At 41.1% G+C, this 16,191-nt stretch overlaps 1 protein-coding gene across 5 annotated transcripts in view; it reads right to left on the bottom strand.

The window, feature by feature from the left end:
* The window catches only part of LOC132815661 (zinc finger protein 385D-like), a 377,769-nt gene that overhangs the window by 162,605 nt on the left and 198,973 nt on the right, over positions 1 to 16,191 (bottom strand). Inside the window, exon 1 of one of the 5 annotated variants that reach the window (XM_060824661.1) lies at positions 14,896 to 14,933. The exons of the other annotated variants lie outside the window; for them this stretch is intronic. The gene's annotated coding sequence lies outside the window, so the exon portion shown is untranslated. Of the gene's footprint in view, positions 1 to 14,895; positions 14,934 to 16,191 lie in introns of those variants that run through there. 5 annotated transcript variants of the gene reach the window in all.

Genomic DNA, 16,191 nt, shown 5'->3' with positions numbered 1-16,191 from the left:
AAAGCACAGCCAGTCAGGCAGCATTTGAGGAGCAAGAGAGTCAACATTTCGAGCATAAGCTCTTCATCAGGAACGTGGGCTCAAATAAGAGACTTCCAAAGAGATCTCCATTAAGAGACAACATAACCATTGCCATTTGAAATCCAATGGTATTACCATCAATGAGTGGTCCACTATCAAATCTCATCTGCTACTATTGACCAGAAACTGAACCAGATTAGCTGGATACAAATACAGTGGCTACATGAGCAGGTCTGGGGTTCTGAATATTGCATCAAATAACTTAATTGTTGACTCCCCAGAGCTTGCCCACCATACACAAGATGCAAGTCAGGAATGTGATTGAATACTTCTTATTTGCCTGGATAAGTGCAGCTCCAACAACACTCAAAATGCTTAACACTATCCAACACAAAGGAGTTCACGTGAATAGCACCACTAGCACAAATATTCTACTCCTTCCATCACCAACACTCAATCCCCACTGCTGCCAATATCTACCAGATGCACTGGAGAAAGATCCTTAGACAGCACCTTTGAAGGACAGGGGCAGCAGATACATGGGAATAACAGTGTCTGCAAATGCCTCTCCAAGCCACTCACCATCCTGATTTGGAAGCATATCACCATTCCTTCAATGTCAATTAAAGATTAAAATCCTGGATATTCCATTCTTAATTATGTTGTGGTCTACCTACACCAAATGGACTCCAGTGTCTCAAGAGGGCAGCTCACCACCATCTTGTCAAGGGCAACTAGGGACAGGAATACATGCTGACCCAGCTAGCAAGGCCCACATCTAAATCATAATTAAAATGCTTGATTCGCCTATATTACAATTAGATTCATTCTCTGTCCAGAGCAATTTAAATAAAATACACTTCAGTAAGATGTCTATCACCCTGGCCCAATGAGTGGCTCTCCTGTCCCTGATTCAGTGTTGTGGAGTGAACATGTAATCCTAGCTGATACCTGAGTGTGTGATACTAAAATAATCCTGCATTGTTAAAGATGCTGTATTTCTGCTGAGACTTTCAACTAAAGCTTAACCTGCAAAAGCGGATTTCAAAGATCATCTGGGACAACTCGAAAAGGAACATCATATTCTCTTGCTGTTTCTCTTACATCATTCCCTCAACTAACTCCAGAAAAACCAGCTGGTATGGTCTATACATTACTGAGTGTGAATCTGTTAGCTTGCTACCAATATAACAACATTGCATCAGAGTTTTACAGCTTGAAACATTTTTAATATATCCCAAGGATGCAAAAAAATGATACACATGTGCAAACTTTTTTCTCAGTGTGGATTTTATTGTATTATCAGCAACTTTTGATTAGATTAGATTCCCTACAGTGTGGAAACAGGCCCTTCGGCCCAACCAGTCCACACCAACCCTCCGAAGAGTAACCCACCCAGACTAACGCACCTAAAACTATGGACAATTTAGCATGGCCAGTTCACCTGACCTACACATCTGTGACTGTGGGAGTAAGCCAGAGTACCTGGAGGAAACCCATGCAGAGAATGTGCAAACTGCATACAGAGAGTCACCTGAGGCTGGAATCAAACCTAGGACCCTGGTACTGTGAGGCACCAGTGCTAACCACTGAGCTACCGTGCTGCCCTTTGGCAAGGGTAGGTGGGAATACATAGCTGCAGCTTCCCTATATCTTTGCTGTTTAAAAATTATTGAAATCATAATCACAAAGAGATTACAGTAGGTGTAAATATTGGGTGTACTCATTTGCAAGCAACAGATTTATAGTAAAAAATGCAGGATTTTATTAAATTTATTTCACTGTTCGATTGTAGATGCACATTATATAAATGAGGTAACTCCCCAAGTGCATTGAAAAGTAATTTCATGTAAGTTGGTTCAATATTTCATTACAAACAGTAATTTATGGATTCATATTAGTGATTCTGCCACTTATACCACTTGAGGAAGTCAGGGGGTTAAACTTGATAAAACCAATAAATGAGGATTAAAATTGTGATACACACACCAATTTTGTGCTGCCTGCATATTTTAGTTATTCCAGCATCCAGTTATTGCTAACTGTGCTGTGGTTAGTTGGATGTATCAGCAAGGGGCCAATGGTCAGTCCCACTTCAAGCTATCCTTCACTGTTTAAACCTACCCTGATCTGCAAAATACTAAACAGCATGGGAGAGAATGAACTCGTAGGTTTTCAGTCAATTGTTGGAGGCTTTGGTGGAGGATGTGACAAGGAGAGTTATCCTCTATCCACGAGACGATCAAGATCCTGCTGAGAAGGTGATGGTAGCAGGTAGCCATGACATTCAGTGCAAGGAGGCAAAAGTGAGGACTGCAGATGCTGGAAACCAGAGTCTAGATTAGAGTGGTGCTGGAAAAGCACAGCAGGTCAAGCAGCATCCAAAGAGCAGGAAAATTGATGTTTCGGGCAAAAGTGCAAGGAGTCAAGCCCCGGGGGTCTGGATTCAGTATCACAAAAAGTTCAATGACCTCCAAGAGTGGTCAAAATTAGTGAATGCCAAGTTCATATGCAATATCTTTCCAACTGCACCCTGGTTTAAATCATAGAATTCCCATCACCTACCTACCAACTGTCCTTATCAATCAAGACTCGTGCAACTTGTCACAGCAGTCCAGGAATATGTCCTTCAACACATAACTAGGATTTCTCAGACTCTACCCCAGGGTTTCACAGTTGGCCAATCTAGGATTTAACATCATCCTACCCCTGCCACTCCACCACTGCTGTTACCAGTCGTATAACCTAATTTCTACAACCGATGTGGAGTTGTTGCAAACTAAACCTGTACTCTCAAGGCCCAGAGCTGCTCAAGATCACCTTGCCTGGCTAAGGGCAGCTTCCACTGCTGAAAGTCTGCAACCTTCCTTCATGGCAGATCTTAATGGACAGTGGGACATGATTTATTTCATGATCTGAGGACTCATGGTTACAATCAACCAATTTCCACTTACAGAACAGGTAGCTACACCATCCGTATCTCATGTAGATTCAGTTCAGTACAGTCCACCATCTTTGAAGGATGTTAAGCTAGGGAGCTCTGCTGAGGTATTAGCAGTGAGATGTTGGTTCTTGCATCCATCTGGATAGTATGTTATTCCAAACTGCATTAGTATTTCCTGCTGGTTCCCAGATTGATGAGCCAGATTTTAATCACTTTCTTGGTAGGTTTTCCTGATCTACCAAAATGTGGGTGTTGCCAATGCCTTTTTCTGTTTCGTGGAAAACAATTGGATTGTGGTGAATAAAAGACTGAGCAATATGAAACAACCAGCAGAGCCAATGACAGATTGGATTTAAGTGTTCCTGATCTGCATGGAAGTGTTCTGATACACATTGTTGTGTGGTGCAGCAGAATCATGAGACAAAGCAATATTCTACAGCATCATAAAATATTGCCAGTCTTGAAGTGTGAAGTATTCTGACTGTATTTCCCCATGATAGTCCAGTTCCAAATCAGGCTCATCATGATGAGAAGTCATAGAGATGTACAGCACAACTCATGCCGACAAGATATCCTAATGTAATTTATTCCGTTTGCCAGCATTTGGCTCATATCCCTCTAAATCCTTCCTTTTCATGTACCATCCTAATGCATCTTCAATGTTGTAATTGTACCAGTCTCCACTACCTCCTCATTCTATACATTCCATATGTGCATCACCCTTTGCGTGAAAACGTTTCTCCTTCGGTCCCTTTCAAATCTTTCTCTTCTCACCTTAGACGTATGTCCTGTAGTTTTGGACTCCTCTACACTGGGGAGAAGATCTTGGCTGTTCAACCTATTCATGCCCTGATATGTATTTGATGACACAGTAAAGTTGATGATAAACCTAATGTGGTCTCTATTTAGGTGCAGGTTCATCAGGAACCTGTCAGCTAATATCATGGAGAAGATAATCAAACACCCAAAAAAAAGCCATTCTGAAAAGTATGAAAACGTGAAGCATGCACTCCAAAGTCACAAACCACGTCATTAGTGAAAAGACATACAGCAACTACCCTCCAGTCTGCCTTTGGTTTTCAAATACATTCTGAACTTGCAATGTCACAGAATGAGAGCATCTTAATACTGTATCAACAAAGTGTTATGGCACAGAAGGAGGCCATTTGGCCCACTGTATCTGTATCAGCTCTCCAAATGATGGCCATGCCTTACAGTTAATCTTCTGTTTCTTTTCCTGCATCCTTGCACATTTTCTCTCTTGAATACCTTAATTGAATCTATTAACACTTTTCTTCCAGGAAGCAAATTACTGATTCAGATCATATATCATATTTTCTCACATCACATTTGCTTGTTTTGAAAATCACATTAAGTCTGTACCCACTCATCCTTGATCATTTATAAGCGGGCAGAGTTTCTCCCTATCTATGCTATCCTGTTCCCTCATGATCTTGAAAATTTCTGACAGATCAGCTTTTAAGCTGTCCAGGAGAAATCCCAACCTCTCCAATCTATCCTCATAACTGAAGCTTTTCATCTCTGGAACCATTCTTTTCAATCTCTTCTGCACTCTCTCAATGCATTCACATCCTTTTGTAATGATTACATCCTAAACAACTCACCTTGTTCCATGTGATGACTAATTCTATCCTGAATATTGCTTCTAAAGCTTACTCACCATTGAAGTTTAATTGTCTATCATTGCTTGGCTTATGCTTACAACCTTTATGAATAAGGACATATTTGCAAATCTCCAATCATCTGGAACCTCCAAAGTCTAGGGAAGACAGAGACTATGACCAGTGCTCCTGGAGTTCGATTCTCAACTCTTCCAATATCCTTGAATGAATCTAATCCAATCCTGATGCCTTGTCAAATTTAAGTACCAGTAGTGTATCTGACACTTCTTCCTCATCAATTTTACGTCTTTCCAGTGACAACGTTTCCTTCTCTATCCCCATTTCCTGGGCAGCAATTCTTTCTTTCGTAAATAGAAATGCAAAGTATTCATTTAATACCTCATCTGTGACCCTTGCCTACATGTGTAAATCTCCTTTTTGGCCCCAAATTCATCCTTATCCTCCTCTTACCATTTATCTTCCACTATTCATATGTCTACAGCCGACTCTGGGATTCCCCTTCACATTGACTGCTGGTCTTTTCTCATAATTCTTCTTTGCCTCTCTAATTTGCTTTTAGACCTCCTATATTGTTCTTGTTTTTCAATTGTATTTTCTACTTAACACCTGTCAGAAGGAGACCTTTCATTCTTTATCATAAATGGTATCTCCTTTGTTCTCTGGGGGCTTTGGGTTGTCTGTCCTACCTTTCCCTTTAGAGAGAACATACCTTAACAGTACCCGAACCACCTCTTCATTGAAGGTTCGCCAACACTTCATTCTGATTTAGCCCGCCTGGTTCTGTATTTCCCCAATTGAAGTTGGCTGTCCACCAGTTGATTTTTTTTTCCTCTGGATTGACTGATGATTTTCTCCAATATAATCTTAAACTTTTCAACACAGTGATTGTTGTTTCTTACATATTTCAAGACTCATACTTGATCAATTTGTCACACCTCATCTCAATGAGCCAGGTCCAACAGTACATCGCTTCTTGTTGCACTAGATAAAGACTGATGTAGGAATCTGGGAACAGTTGTCCCTCATTACTTTTTACACAACCAGTATCCTGGTCTGAATTTGGGTAATTAAAAAATTCAATATATGCAGATTGTTTCTCTTTATGCTTCCCACTACATCGGACTACACCAAACAATGTGATTACATCCTTTGTGTTCCTTCATTCAAGCAAAACGGATTTAGTCCTTGAACTTTCTGAAACATTCTCTTTCTCCTACACTTCAATACTATCCTTGACCAATATAGCTATTGTCCTTCCAATTGTATTTTTCTATGAACATCCTGAGGCAGGTACCTAGTCACTGAGTCACACTTTATTTACATATCAAAAGTCCTTGACACTTATCCAGCTCCTAGAGAGCCAGCTCTCAGAGTGACAGGATGAATGGCACTCCTGCTTTTATCTGTCAGCCAGGACTCCCTGATTGGACCAGATTAACAGCTCCAATTCTGTGAGGTCACCTGGCTGATCTCATTGCAAGTATTTACTTCCTCCACCTTTGAATCTGAGGGCATAGGCTGGTTCTTTTGCTTGTAGCTCCTCCTGGGGCATTTTAACACCAGGTCAGGTCCCTGCACCTCTGTCTCTGAATTGGGTGGCATGTAACGCTAGTAACTCGCCTCTTGCGCCCGGAGTGTCACGGAAGAAATTCATTCTTTTCTTCAGGGCGCAAAGGCATCAAGGCAATGATATGCTCCATGTTCATCTCAGATTCCAAAGTCTCCTCAACGCTTGAGAGAGGATGGTGAACCACAGGTTTTTCCAGTCTTTCTGATTGTTCCGAAACTCCAGATATATTTTACTCCTTTTGTATGTAGCTTTCGTATGGTCACATGCTTGTTTAGGAACATCGCACCTATCTGAACTTGATATGTCACTGGACATGACCTCATGTTAACCATGCCTCTTACCCATGCAGGGCCATTTGTATACCTCCTGCATCAGGTTTCATCCCCTGAAGTAAATTCTCTCTCTCGCTTAGCGGAGTCTGGTGTCCGGCATTGGTATTCCTGATGCTATTTTTCCCTTCACCCAAAAGGTGGGAAAATCAGATTGAACCTGATGTGGAGTCTTCTCCCCCTCAGCCACTCTACTGGAGATACCACTGTAGCTGCATGAAAGGTGGTCTGATCATCAAATAGGAGCTGGGACAGCTTGGTATGGAGTGAGTCCTTTGGCTGTTTCTTTAAACCTGCCTTCAAAATTTGTTCTGCTCTTTTGGATTATGGATTATGGAGCTGTCCTAGTATGTTGAATGCATTTTAAATTCCCTGCTGGGAAACAATGGTCTGTTATCTGTGACCAACACTTCTGGGAATCCACGTATTGCAAAAGATGTACGCAATTTTCCTATCCTTGTCCCTGTGTTTGGTGAATTCTACGCATTTCCAACCACTTTGAGTGGGCATCCCACAATGATTGGGAACATTGAATCCATTAACATGCAATAGTCAATGTGTAAGCAACTGCAAGGTTTATCTGGCCACTTCTATGAATGTGGGGAGCTGCTTATGGTAAGTTTTGTTCTTGTTAGCAGTCTGAGCACTTCCCCACCAATGTGGGTATGTTTGCAACCAATCCTGTCCACCAGACATAACTTCTCACCACCATCTTCATTTTGGACATCCCTGGATGACCTTAGAGAAGAACAGCAGTATTTGGAGGTGACAATCGGAACAATCGCCCTTGCTCCCCATAATAAAGTGCTACCTTCTACTGTGATTTGGTCTCTTCAGGTTTGGTAGCTCTTTAGTTTCTCCCCTCACCACAAGCTGCTTCAGTTTTGCCCGAACCAGATCTGTGTCCAAAGTTTGATATTGTCAGCTGTGACAGGAAATGTGTCCAGAAAATTTAAAATCATTGTGGATTCTTCCAATGGCAGTACCACTGATGGGATATCTGATAGCAGGAAGCAGCTCATTGTATCTGCCTTTGTTACTTGGCCTCCAAAAGCGCTTTTGCCAGAAACGTCGATGCTCCCACTTCTTGGATGCTGCCTGACCTGCTTTCCTTTCCAGCACCACTCTAATCTTGACTCTGATCTCCAGCATCTGCAGTCCTCATTTTCGTCTAGTCCAAAATGGTGTTCCAACCTAATTATGATATGCACTTTGTATCAGAGCCCACCATTGAATTCAACCTGAAGATATGGGTGGCATTGCCTTGTCCTCTTTAAGTAGACACAGCAGGGGTTTGAGGACCATTATTATTATAAATGTACATCCATAAAGGTATTGGTGGAACATACTTACATCCCTGTGCACTATGGGCCAATTTCCCATGGCCAATCCACCCTAACCGACATATCCCTGGACACTATAGGACAATTTCCCATGGCCAATCCACCCTAACCTGCACATCTTTCGAGTGTGGGAGGAAACCGGAGCAAACCCAGACAGACATGGAGAGAAAGTGCAAACTCCACACAGACAGTCACCCGAGACTGAAAATCGATCCCAGGTCCATGGAGCTGTGAGGCTTGTAGTCTTGAGGGTGAGGGTGATGTCTGAGGTGCAGATTGTAGTCTGAGGGGCAGGGTGTAGTTGAGGGGCAAGGTGAAGTCTGAGAAGGATGGTGTGGTCTGAGGGGCATGGTGTACTCTGAGAGATAGGGTGGTAGTCTGAGGAGCAGGGCGTAGTCTGAGGGGCAGGGTATATTCTGAGGGGCAGGGTATAGTCTGAGGGTCAGGTTAGTCTGAGAGGCAGGGTGGAGTCTGCTTCTACATCATTACCTATTGATATGAACAAAAGAGGGGACACATGGGCTCAGGTAGAGAGACTGGCCCTGAACTCAAGGCAGTATTAGACTGAGGATGACATCAAGGAGCCTGAGCAAAATCGCACTTAATGAGAACCGATTGTGAACTGTCGACTGTTTGGAGTCATTCACAGCACAAGGGAAGATGGTTATCACCAGCGGACATCAACCATCTCAGCCATGGGATGCATTTTTAGGAGATCCTCAGGATAGGTACTCCAAATATGACTGCCAAACCTTCCTTCTCTATCTGGGCGTATTTATGCTCTGCATCAGTCTAAGTCCTGAATGCATATGTTATTTGGCACCCCTCTTCTTTGGGCCACCGATGAGCTAATACTACCTTGACAATGTTATACAGGGAGGCATTGCATGTCAATACCACATCTCACTTGGGATCACAGTGTGCCAATACCTATTAGGATGATAGAGGTTTCTGCACTTCCTTGAAGGTTATGGCTTGGCTATGTCACCATTTCCAAAGCTGACCCTTTTTGGGAGTTGGTGTAAAGGTGCCAGAATGGAGGCCAGGTTATGTATGAACTTTCCATAATAATTCACTAGCCCAAGGAAAGACCTAAGCTCTGGTAGAGATGTGGGAGCTGGGAAACCTTTGATAATCCTCACTTCATCTTCCAACGTGTATAACCTGGTCTTGTCAACTCTGTAGCCCATATTGGTCACTGAGGGTGCCTGAAACACACATGTTTCCCTTTTCAGACATTTGCCTGCCTGGGAGAAATGTCTACGTTCTCTAAGTGCTCCTTATTGGTATTCCCTGACATTACCACAACATCTAGATGAGTGGTGACCTGGGGCAGACCTGTAAAATGTTCTCAATTGTCCTCTAAAAAATTGCATAGGCTGACGATACCCCAAACCGTTCTGGGTATTAATTGTAGCACACTTCTGGAAATCCTCATCTAACTGCAATTGCAAGTATGCATGCCCACATGCAGCTTCATGAAGGACAGTCCCCTGGCAGCTTTGTGTATAAATCCTCTCTGTAAGGGACTGGGTATTTATCCAACTGTGAAAAGCCATTTACTGTTTGTTTAAAATCCCAACAAATCCTCCCGGGATTCACAATCGGTATGACTGGTGCTGCCTATTGATTAGATTAGATTTCCTACAGTGTGGAAACAGGCCTTTTGGCCCAACAAGTCCACACCGACTCTCCAAAGAGTAACCCATCTAGACCCATTTCTCTCTGACTAATGCACCTAACACCATGGCCAATTTAGCATGGCCAATTCACCTGACCTGCACATCTTTGGACTGTGGGAGGAAACCGGAGCACCCGGAGGAAACCCACGCAGACACGGGGAAAACGTGAAAACTCCACACAGATATTCACCCAAGGCTGGAATCGAACCTGGGTCCCTGGCCTGAAGGCAGTAGTGCAAACCTCTGAGTCACTGTGCTGCTCAGCAAGGTGAAGCTTCACAAATAATGGTGTGATGCAGGCAAAACTCACTGCAACTTAAAGACAACTGTTGTGAGAAAGTTTCTTTGAGACCATGCTCTTCTCTTGTTGCCACTGAAATAACACCAAGTCACCCTTTACATTGACACTGGTTCAGCTCCCTCAGAGCCAGCTCCCAGAGTGAACAGAACCTCTGTTACTCTTGATTATATATGTCAGCCGCGGCTCCCTGATTGGGGCTGCTAATCTGGTCCAATCAGGGGACTCATATTCTATGAGGTCCAGCTGGCTGACCATATTACAACCACCATGCACCCTATAACCAGAAATATTTAATATCTAGTCTTGCGATTTTTTTACACTACATTCTATATTCACTTACCTGACTTAGATGTAATTACTTTCTCCAACTCAGTTAAAGCCAAACATGGCTACTTCTTTCAACACGATGCATTTTTCTAATTAAAAGTAATTTAAAAACAGTTCAAATAGCAGTTTTGTACCAAACAATGAAGTAAAAGAAAGAAAAGTAATCTTCCTCCCCACACTTTATCCAACTTGCCACTCCACATACTTTACAACTTTTGCAGTAAGCTTTTCCCTACTACATCAAATTCCCAGTTTGAACCAAATATCCAATATACACTCAGACTCTGTCTCACTTAAGTGGTCTGTCTTCCTCACACTGACCATGCAACCTGACTGATGCTCTGGATTTTTGATAAGTCACTTTTTAGCTTAAATTTTGCTGCAGTAATCAAGTTCTCATCCGGAACGTGATTTCAGGTGATTGAGCTGGCAGGTTGGCTGTTTAACTAGAATTTTTAAAAACTTATTTAGAGGCTGTTAGTTCAAGGACAAAACCTGACATTTAGTTTAGAACTGAACTCAAAACGATTTGCCATTTGAATTCCCAGTTTGACCTAAATTCCCAGATATATGAATTCAGGCTCAGGCTCATGCAAGCAGTCTTCCCTCACAATTCCCAGGCACGTTTCTCTGCTGTCAAGATACTGGGCATTCATTTGTGAGATTCTCTGCCTTTGATCAAATGCTAGATAGACATTAACAATCTTTATGTTCTGGTATACTGCAGAGTTGACATCCACTAGCTCCAGTGATGCGCACATAGCCAATGACAACAGGTACCATGAGGAAACCTGTAATCCTAGCAAAGTTCCACCTGCTAATCTCTACCAAAAGAAATGAAATGTAGTTCAGCTTTCTTTGAACCAAATTTTCTAATCAACCTGATCAGAGATGTTCTTATATATTTCTGGAGCAGGTTTCTTTGAATAGAGAGTTGCATTGATATCTTTAGATAACAATGGACAGAAAATTAGGAGATGTTGCAAATGCCACCAACGTATACTGGAAGAGCCAGACATATAAACGTTCATCATCATGATCGTCCTCATAACAACAGCCCTGTTCTCGGGTTGTCATGGTCACAGATTTTTCTGAGCATGATACACAAATGTTGCACACATTGTTCCATAGTGAGATTCAGGTTGAAGAACTATTACCCTGAACAGCTTTGGTAGTTATGACCTCCTGCTGAAAGTCTGTACCCACCACTTCCTCCTTCCACTTCCAGCAGCTTGTCCTGCTCTGCATGCCATTTGCTCATTTTCCCCAGTCATAGCATATTCCAAGGTGAAAGTCTAATGGTCCCATATCTGGGAGCAACTAATTGTGTAGAAAGCTTGACATTTATTTAACATTGGCCATAACATTCCCTGTTCATGCTAGCAACTTGAAACAATTATACAAAGCACCAACCACTTGAAGGATTGCGAAAACATTAAGGAGAAATCAACTAAGATTGTTAAGTAGTCAATAGCGGTAGTAGACGGTTTTCCCTACTGTTGAGAGGGTATGTTGAGCTCCAACATAGCAGTACCTTTCATAACACACTGACAGATATCATGATCTGTGCACTTTGTATACTTCTGTGGATGCTTGGTCTGCACGCAACAATGTTTTCACCAATATGGTGTCCAGTATGATTTGCCTCACAAGTGAGCCCACAATGTAGAAAACAGTTTGTGGCTGTAAGGTTACTTTAAATGTCTCAAAAATGGATGCAAGCAAATAAATTTCTTATCACTTTGTATTTCAGCGTGTAGCTTTTCATTCATGTATGTGCCCGACATTCATTAGGATTGAAGAAGAGATCCATTTTCCTGACTTATTTCAACAGCCTTCCTTGGAGATTTTGTATGACAAATATAAGTGCAAATCCAGTAATCACATTTTCTTAAAGGACAATATCTCAAAAGGGAAGGGCATGAGGGCAATAAAACTCTAGCTCCAGTTCTATAACCTATATTTCTGTACAATGTTCTTCTGAATTTATCTTAATTCAATAATGACAACATACGGTTCCTTTAACAGAGTAAAACAGTACACATTGCTTCACAAGGGCACAATCAGGGACCTGGGTTCAATTCCCACCTCAGGCGACTGACTGTGTGGAGTTTGCACATTCTCCCCGTGTCTGCGTGGGTTTCCTCCGGGTGCTCCAGTTTCCTCCCACAGTCCAAAGATGTGTGGGTCAGGTGAATTGGCAATGCTAAATTGCCCGTAGTGTTAGGTAAGGGGTAAATGTAGGGGTATGGGTGGGTTGCGCTTCGGCAGATCGGTGTGGACTTGTTGGGCCGAAGGGCCTGTTTCCACACTGTAAGTAATCTAATCTAAAAATTCAAAGCTCCCATCAGAAAACCATCTTCTGAACAGTGTAAGTCAGAGATAGGGTGAATGAGATCAGTGAATTTATTCTGATAGACAATCGTTTCACAGGCTAATCCCATGAGCAGCTGACTATTAAAATTAAAATGATTCAAACTTGCATCAACATAAAACTTTTGTTAATATGTTACAAACAAGCACCATAGTTTTCTCAGTTTTGAAACATTTTTCATGATGCACTTTGGTCTAACAGGGAATATAAAAAGCAAACAAAGGATGTAGACAAGAAAAAGATTATTATTCTTTTAAGGTCACAGAGTTTAAATGATTCAATGTGAGTTACACTCCTATAGGAATCTGTTAACACTGGAAGATTGATTGTCTTGTGTACAATGTATTCAAACCTAGTGCACTTGTCCAACAGGTGTCATCTCAGATTCCTTGGAGTGAAAGTGGTTTATGGTACAGATTTTGAGGCTACTTTCACCAACTATTAAAACATTAATTCACCATAATGAAATGAAAGGCAAACATTCACTCAGTAAATGATCATTTAATGATCAGGAGAACTAAGCTGTTTCATGGAATGCTGCCAGCCTTCAAGCCTGTGTTTTACTGTTCTCTGGTTGAGGTTCTTCGTTCACGGTTTAAAGAACAATCAATTACCACTCAGACATGAATTTGAAACAAGCCAAGATTGGAAGGATGAAGGGACTAGATTTTACAAAAGCTAATGTCTGGTGAATCTAGTGGAGATAAAATTGGCCTGTGCCAGTGAGACAAAGTGAATTGATAACTCATTTTAAAATGTATCCAATTTTCTTTGCAATCAGGCACAGTGTAAAATTGTTTGCCAATTTGTTATGAGACTGTTTCAGACGGCTGGCATAGACCAGTTTCAGATTGTGTCTGTCAGCAAATGCATTATGTGCAAAAAAGCTTGGCGAAGTTCAATCCAGTTTTCAGTATGTTGAACAACACAAAAACTGATTAAATATGCAAGGTCCCTTCATAGATTTATACTCATACACCTTAGAGTTACTGATAAAAACTGTGGCATTAGAATCAACATCTGCCATGGTAAGATTCAAACTAATAGGATCAGAATGTTAACCTGGGAGTCCTGTGTTACTAATACAGTGGCTTTACCAATTATGCCATTGCCTCCCTCCTAGAAATGTTTAATTAACATGTTCAAATGTGTTGGGACAAACACTGAAGCAAATCGGATTTGAATCTTTTTGGCCCCAGGTAGGGATTCTATCAGAGTGCCATTTTAGCTGTTCTGTTTTAGGCTTCATATTACAACTATCACTTTACTTGTATCTTTCCAACATTACCCTCCTCCACTGTTATTTCTTGACCAAACATTTGTAATCACTGGAGTCAATTTGTCCATGTCCTATTATTCACCTTTCTCACTTCCATCACCAGGTATTTCGACATATTCCATAACTTGCAATGCATTCGGTCAAACAGGTTGAGGCTCCATTCATTGGATTGTAGAAGAACGAGAGGTGATCTCATTGAAACGTATAAGATTCCTAAGGAGCTCGACAGCTGAGAAAATGTTTCCCTTCATGGGAGAGTCTAGGACCAGAGGGTATTGTCTGACAATTAAGGAATGCTAATTTAAGACCAAGGTGAGGAAGAATTTCTTTACTCAGAGGAAGGGTGTTTTTGCAGAGCTATGGGGGCAGAATCCTTGTGTATATTTAAGGCTGAGATAGATAGATTGTTGATCACAATGGGAATCAAGGGTCATGGGGAAAGAACAAGAAAGTGGATTGGAGGAGTGTTGGATCAGGCATGATCTTGTTGATCGGGTTAACAGGCTAGAGGGGGCAAACAGCTACTTCCTTTCCCTATTTCTTATGGTTATTTGATTTCATCATCCCCTTTCTCAGTGATTAGCCCTAGTTTACTGTCGCTTGGTGAATTAAAATTAAAATTCCTATTTCCTCCTATATTACCTCCCTGCTTACATTTCAATGCCTTGATCATCTCAGGTCCTGCCATTTTCTGCATTGTTTGGCCCATTGACTGTTCTGTCACTGACTGTGACCTTTGTTCCTCTTCCCTCTACCTATTTATACTGGAGCAGTCACCAGTTTAAATGGCATTGTATGGAATTCGACGTTGCATCAACCATTAAAACTTTGCTGAAATCCCACCTCATAAACCAAAGCCTTTGGTCACTGCTCTAACTCTCCAGAAAGGCTCAGTGTTTTTTCCTTCCTTCTGCTGTGAATCCTGTTGAAGAAGTTTTACATTTTAAAAGTGCAATATAAATACAGATTGACAAACACCAAATCAAGATAAGACGGACATTACAGATTTGATTCAACAATCATTTGCTTTAAATTCTATCACAAACCACATTTTTTTCAAGTCAATACAAAAGAAAAATTACCTTCACTTCTAAGGATCAAATAACATTGTCATCTGCTCTGTAGTCTTATTTCAACTATAATCTGCAACACATGATGACCAGCAATAAAAGGAAACTAGTGTTAATGGTACTAATCAGGGTAAAGGAGTGCCACACGTGTTTCCAATAAACATGATTTATGTTTCTGTTATTTATTAAAATCATGTACATAAATAACTTTGCAGTGACATCATGGCACAAGTATTTAAGTAACTGCCACACAATAATAAGAAAAACATGTTTCCCTTCTTTCATCTGTGAACTGTTGACAGTTAAATGCAATTATCTGGACAATTGAATAAAATGTTATTACTGTATACACCCATTTAGCACCTTGTGCCTTGTGGCATTTTAACATGAAAATGCATATTTATTCTATGTACCTTAAATGTTGCTGTACAGCATTAACTATAAGAATCCATACACTTTAGACTGAGCATATTTGTGTCAGAGGGAAGTCTGTTGCCAATGTAAATGTCTTTGATGTACAGGAAAGGGGATTGTGAGCATAACATTGCTCTGTACTGTGACACAGAATTGCTTTTTCCCCGTATTAATTTGCTGAAGTATATTTTAACAATTGCCTTTCTGAAGTTTATAGAGACAAAATACCACAAGCACTGAATTTTAAAAGTTGTAACCAAGTGCGCCTATATGCTTGTTAATGAGAACATTGACAAGACACATTTAGGTTAACAAAGTTCACAAATGCAGCAAAAATCACAGCCTACAATGAACTTTGCAACAGCTGTTAACAACTAAAATACTTTAAACCAACAGACCGATTGCCTACCCAGCTGTGGTGAAGCAACGTGCTGAGGGAAACTACTATTTTTCCAATTCCCACCAATGTTCTGACCCATGAAATAGTTTGGGTTCCATAGGCACTACTATTTGTTTGACACTGAGGGTTAAATCCAACTAGGCATCAACTAGAAAACAAAACTGACACTGATTTCTCTGTCTTTAATCCAGGTGTACCTCAGTGTCCACATTGGTACTGAGCCTATCATGTGAGCGAGGAGGTATCTTAGAAACCTCCCTAAATTTGCTAAGCCTCTTCACTCTTCACCTATTTGAAAAATACAAGCAATACAGTGTCGCACCTCAGTGCATTGGACATCAATCCCTACTCTTCCTAGAGTCACCACGGAAGTTAAAGATTTACTCTAAGCTTGTGAAATTCGTCAATTTACTTGTGTTTTTGAAACCAGATTAATAGAAAATACAAACCAGGTTCCAGACTGAACAGGATTTATTATTTATTTCAAATTACTA

This window comes from Hemiscyllium ocellatum, chromosome 5, assembly GCF_020745735.1.
Source record: "Hemiscyllium ocellatum isolate sHemOce1 chromosome 5, sHemOce1.pat.X.cur, whole genome shotgun sequence".
NCBI lineage: Eukaryota > Metazoa > Chordata > Chondrichthyes > Orectolobiformes > Hemiscylliidae > Hemiscyllium > Hemiscyllium ocellatum.
The sequence above is the reverse complement of the archived record's forward strand: the minus strand, read 5'-3'. Positions and strand labels throughout refer to the sequence as shown.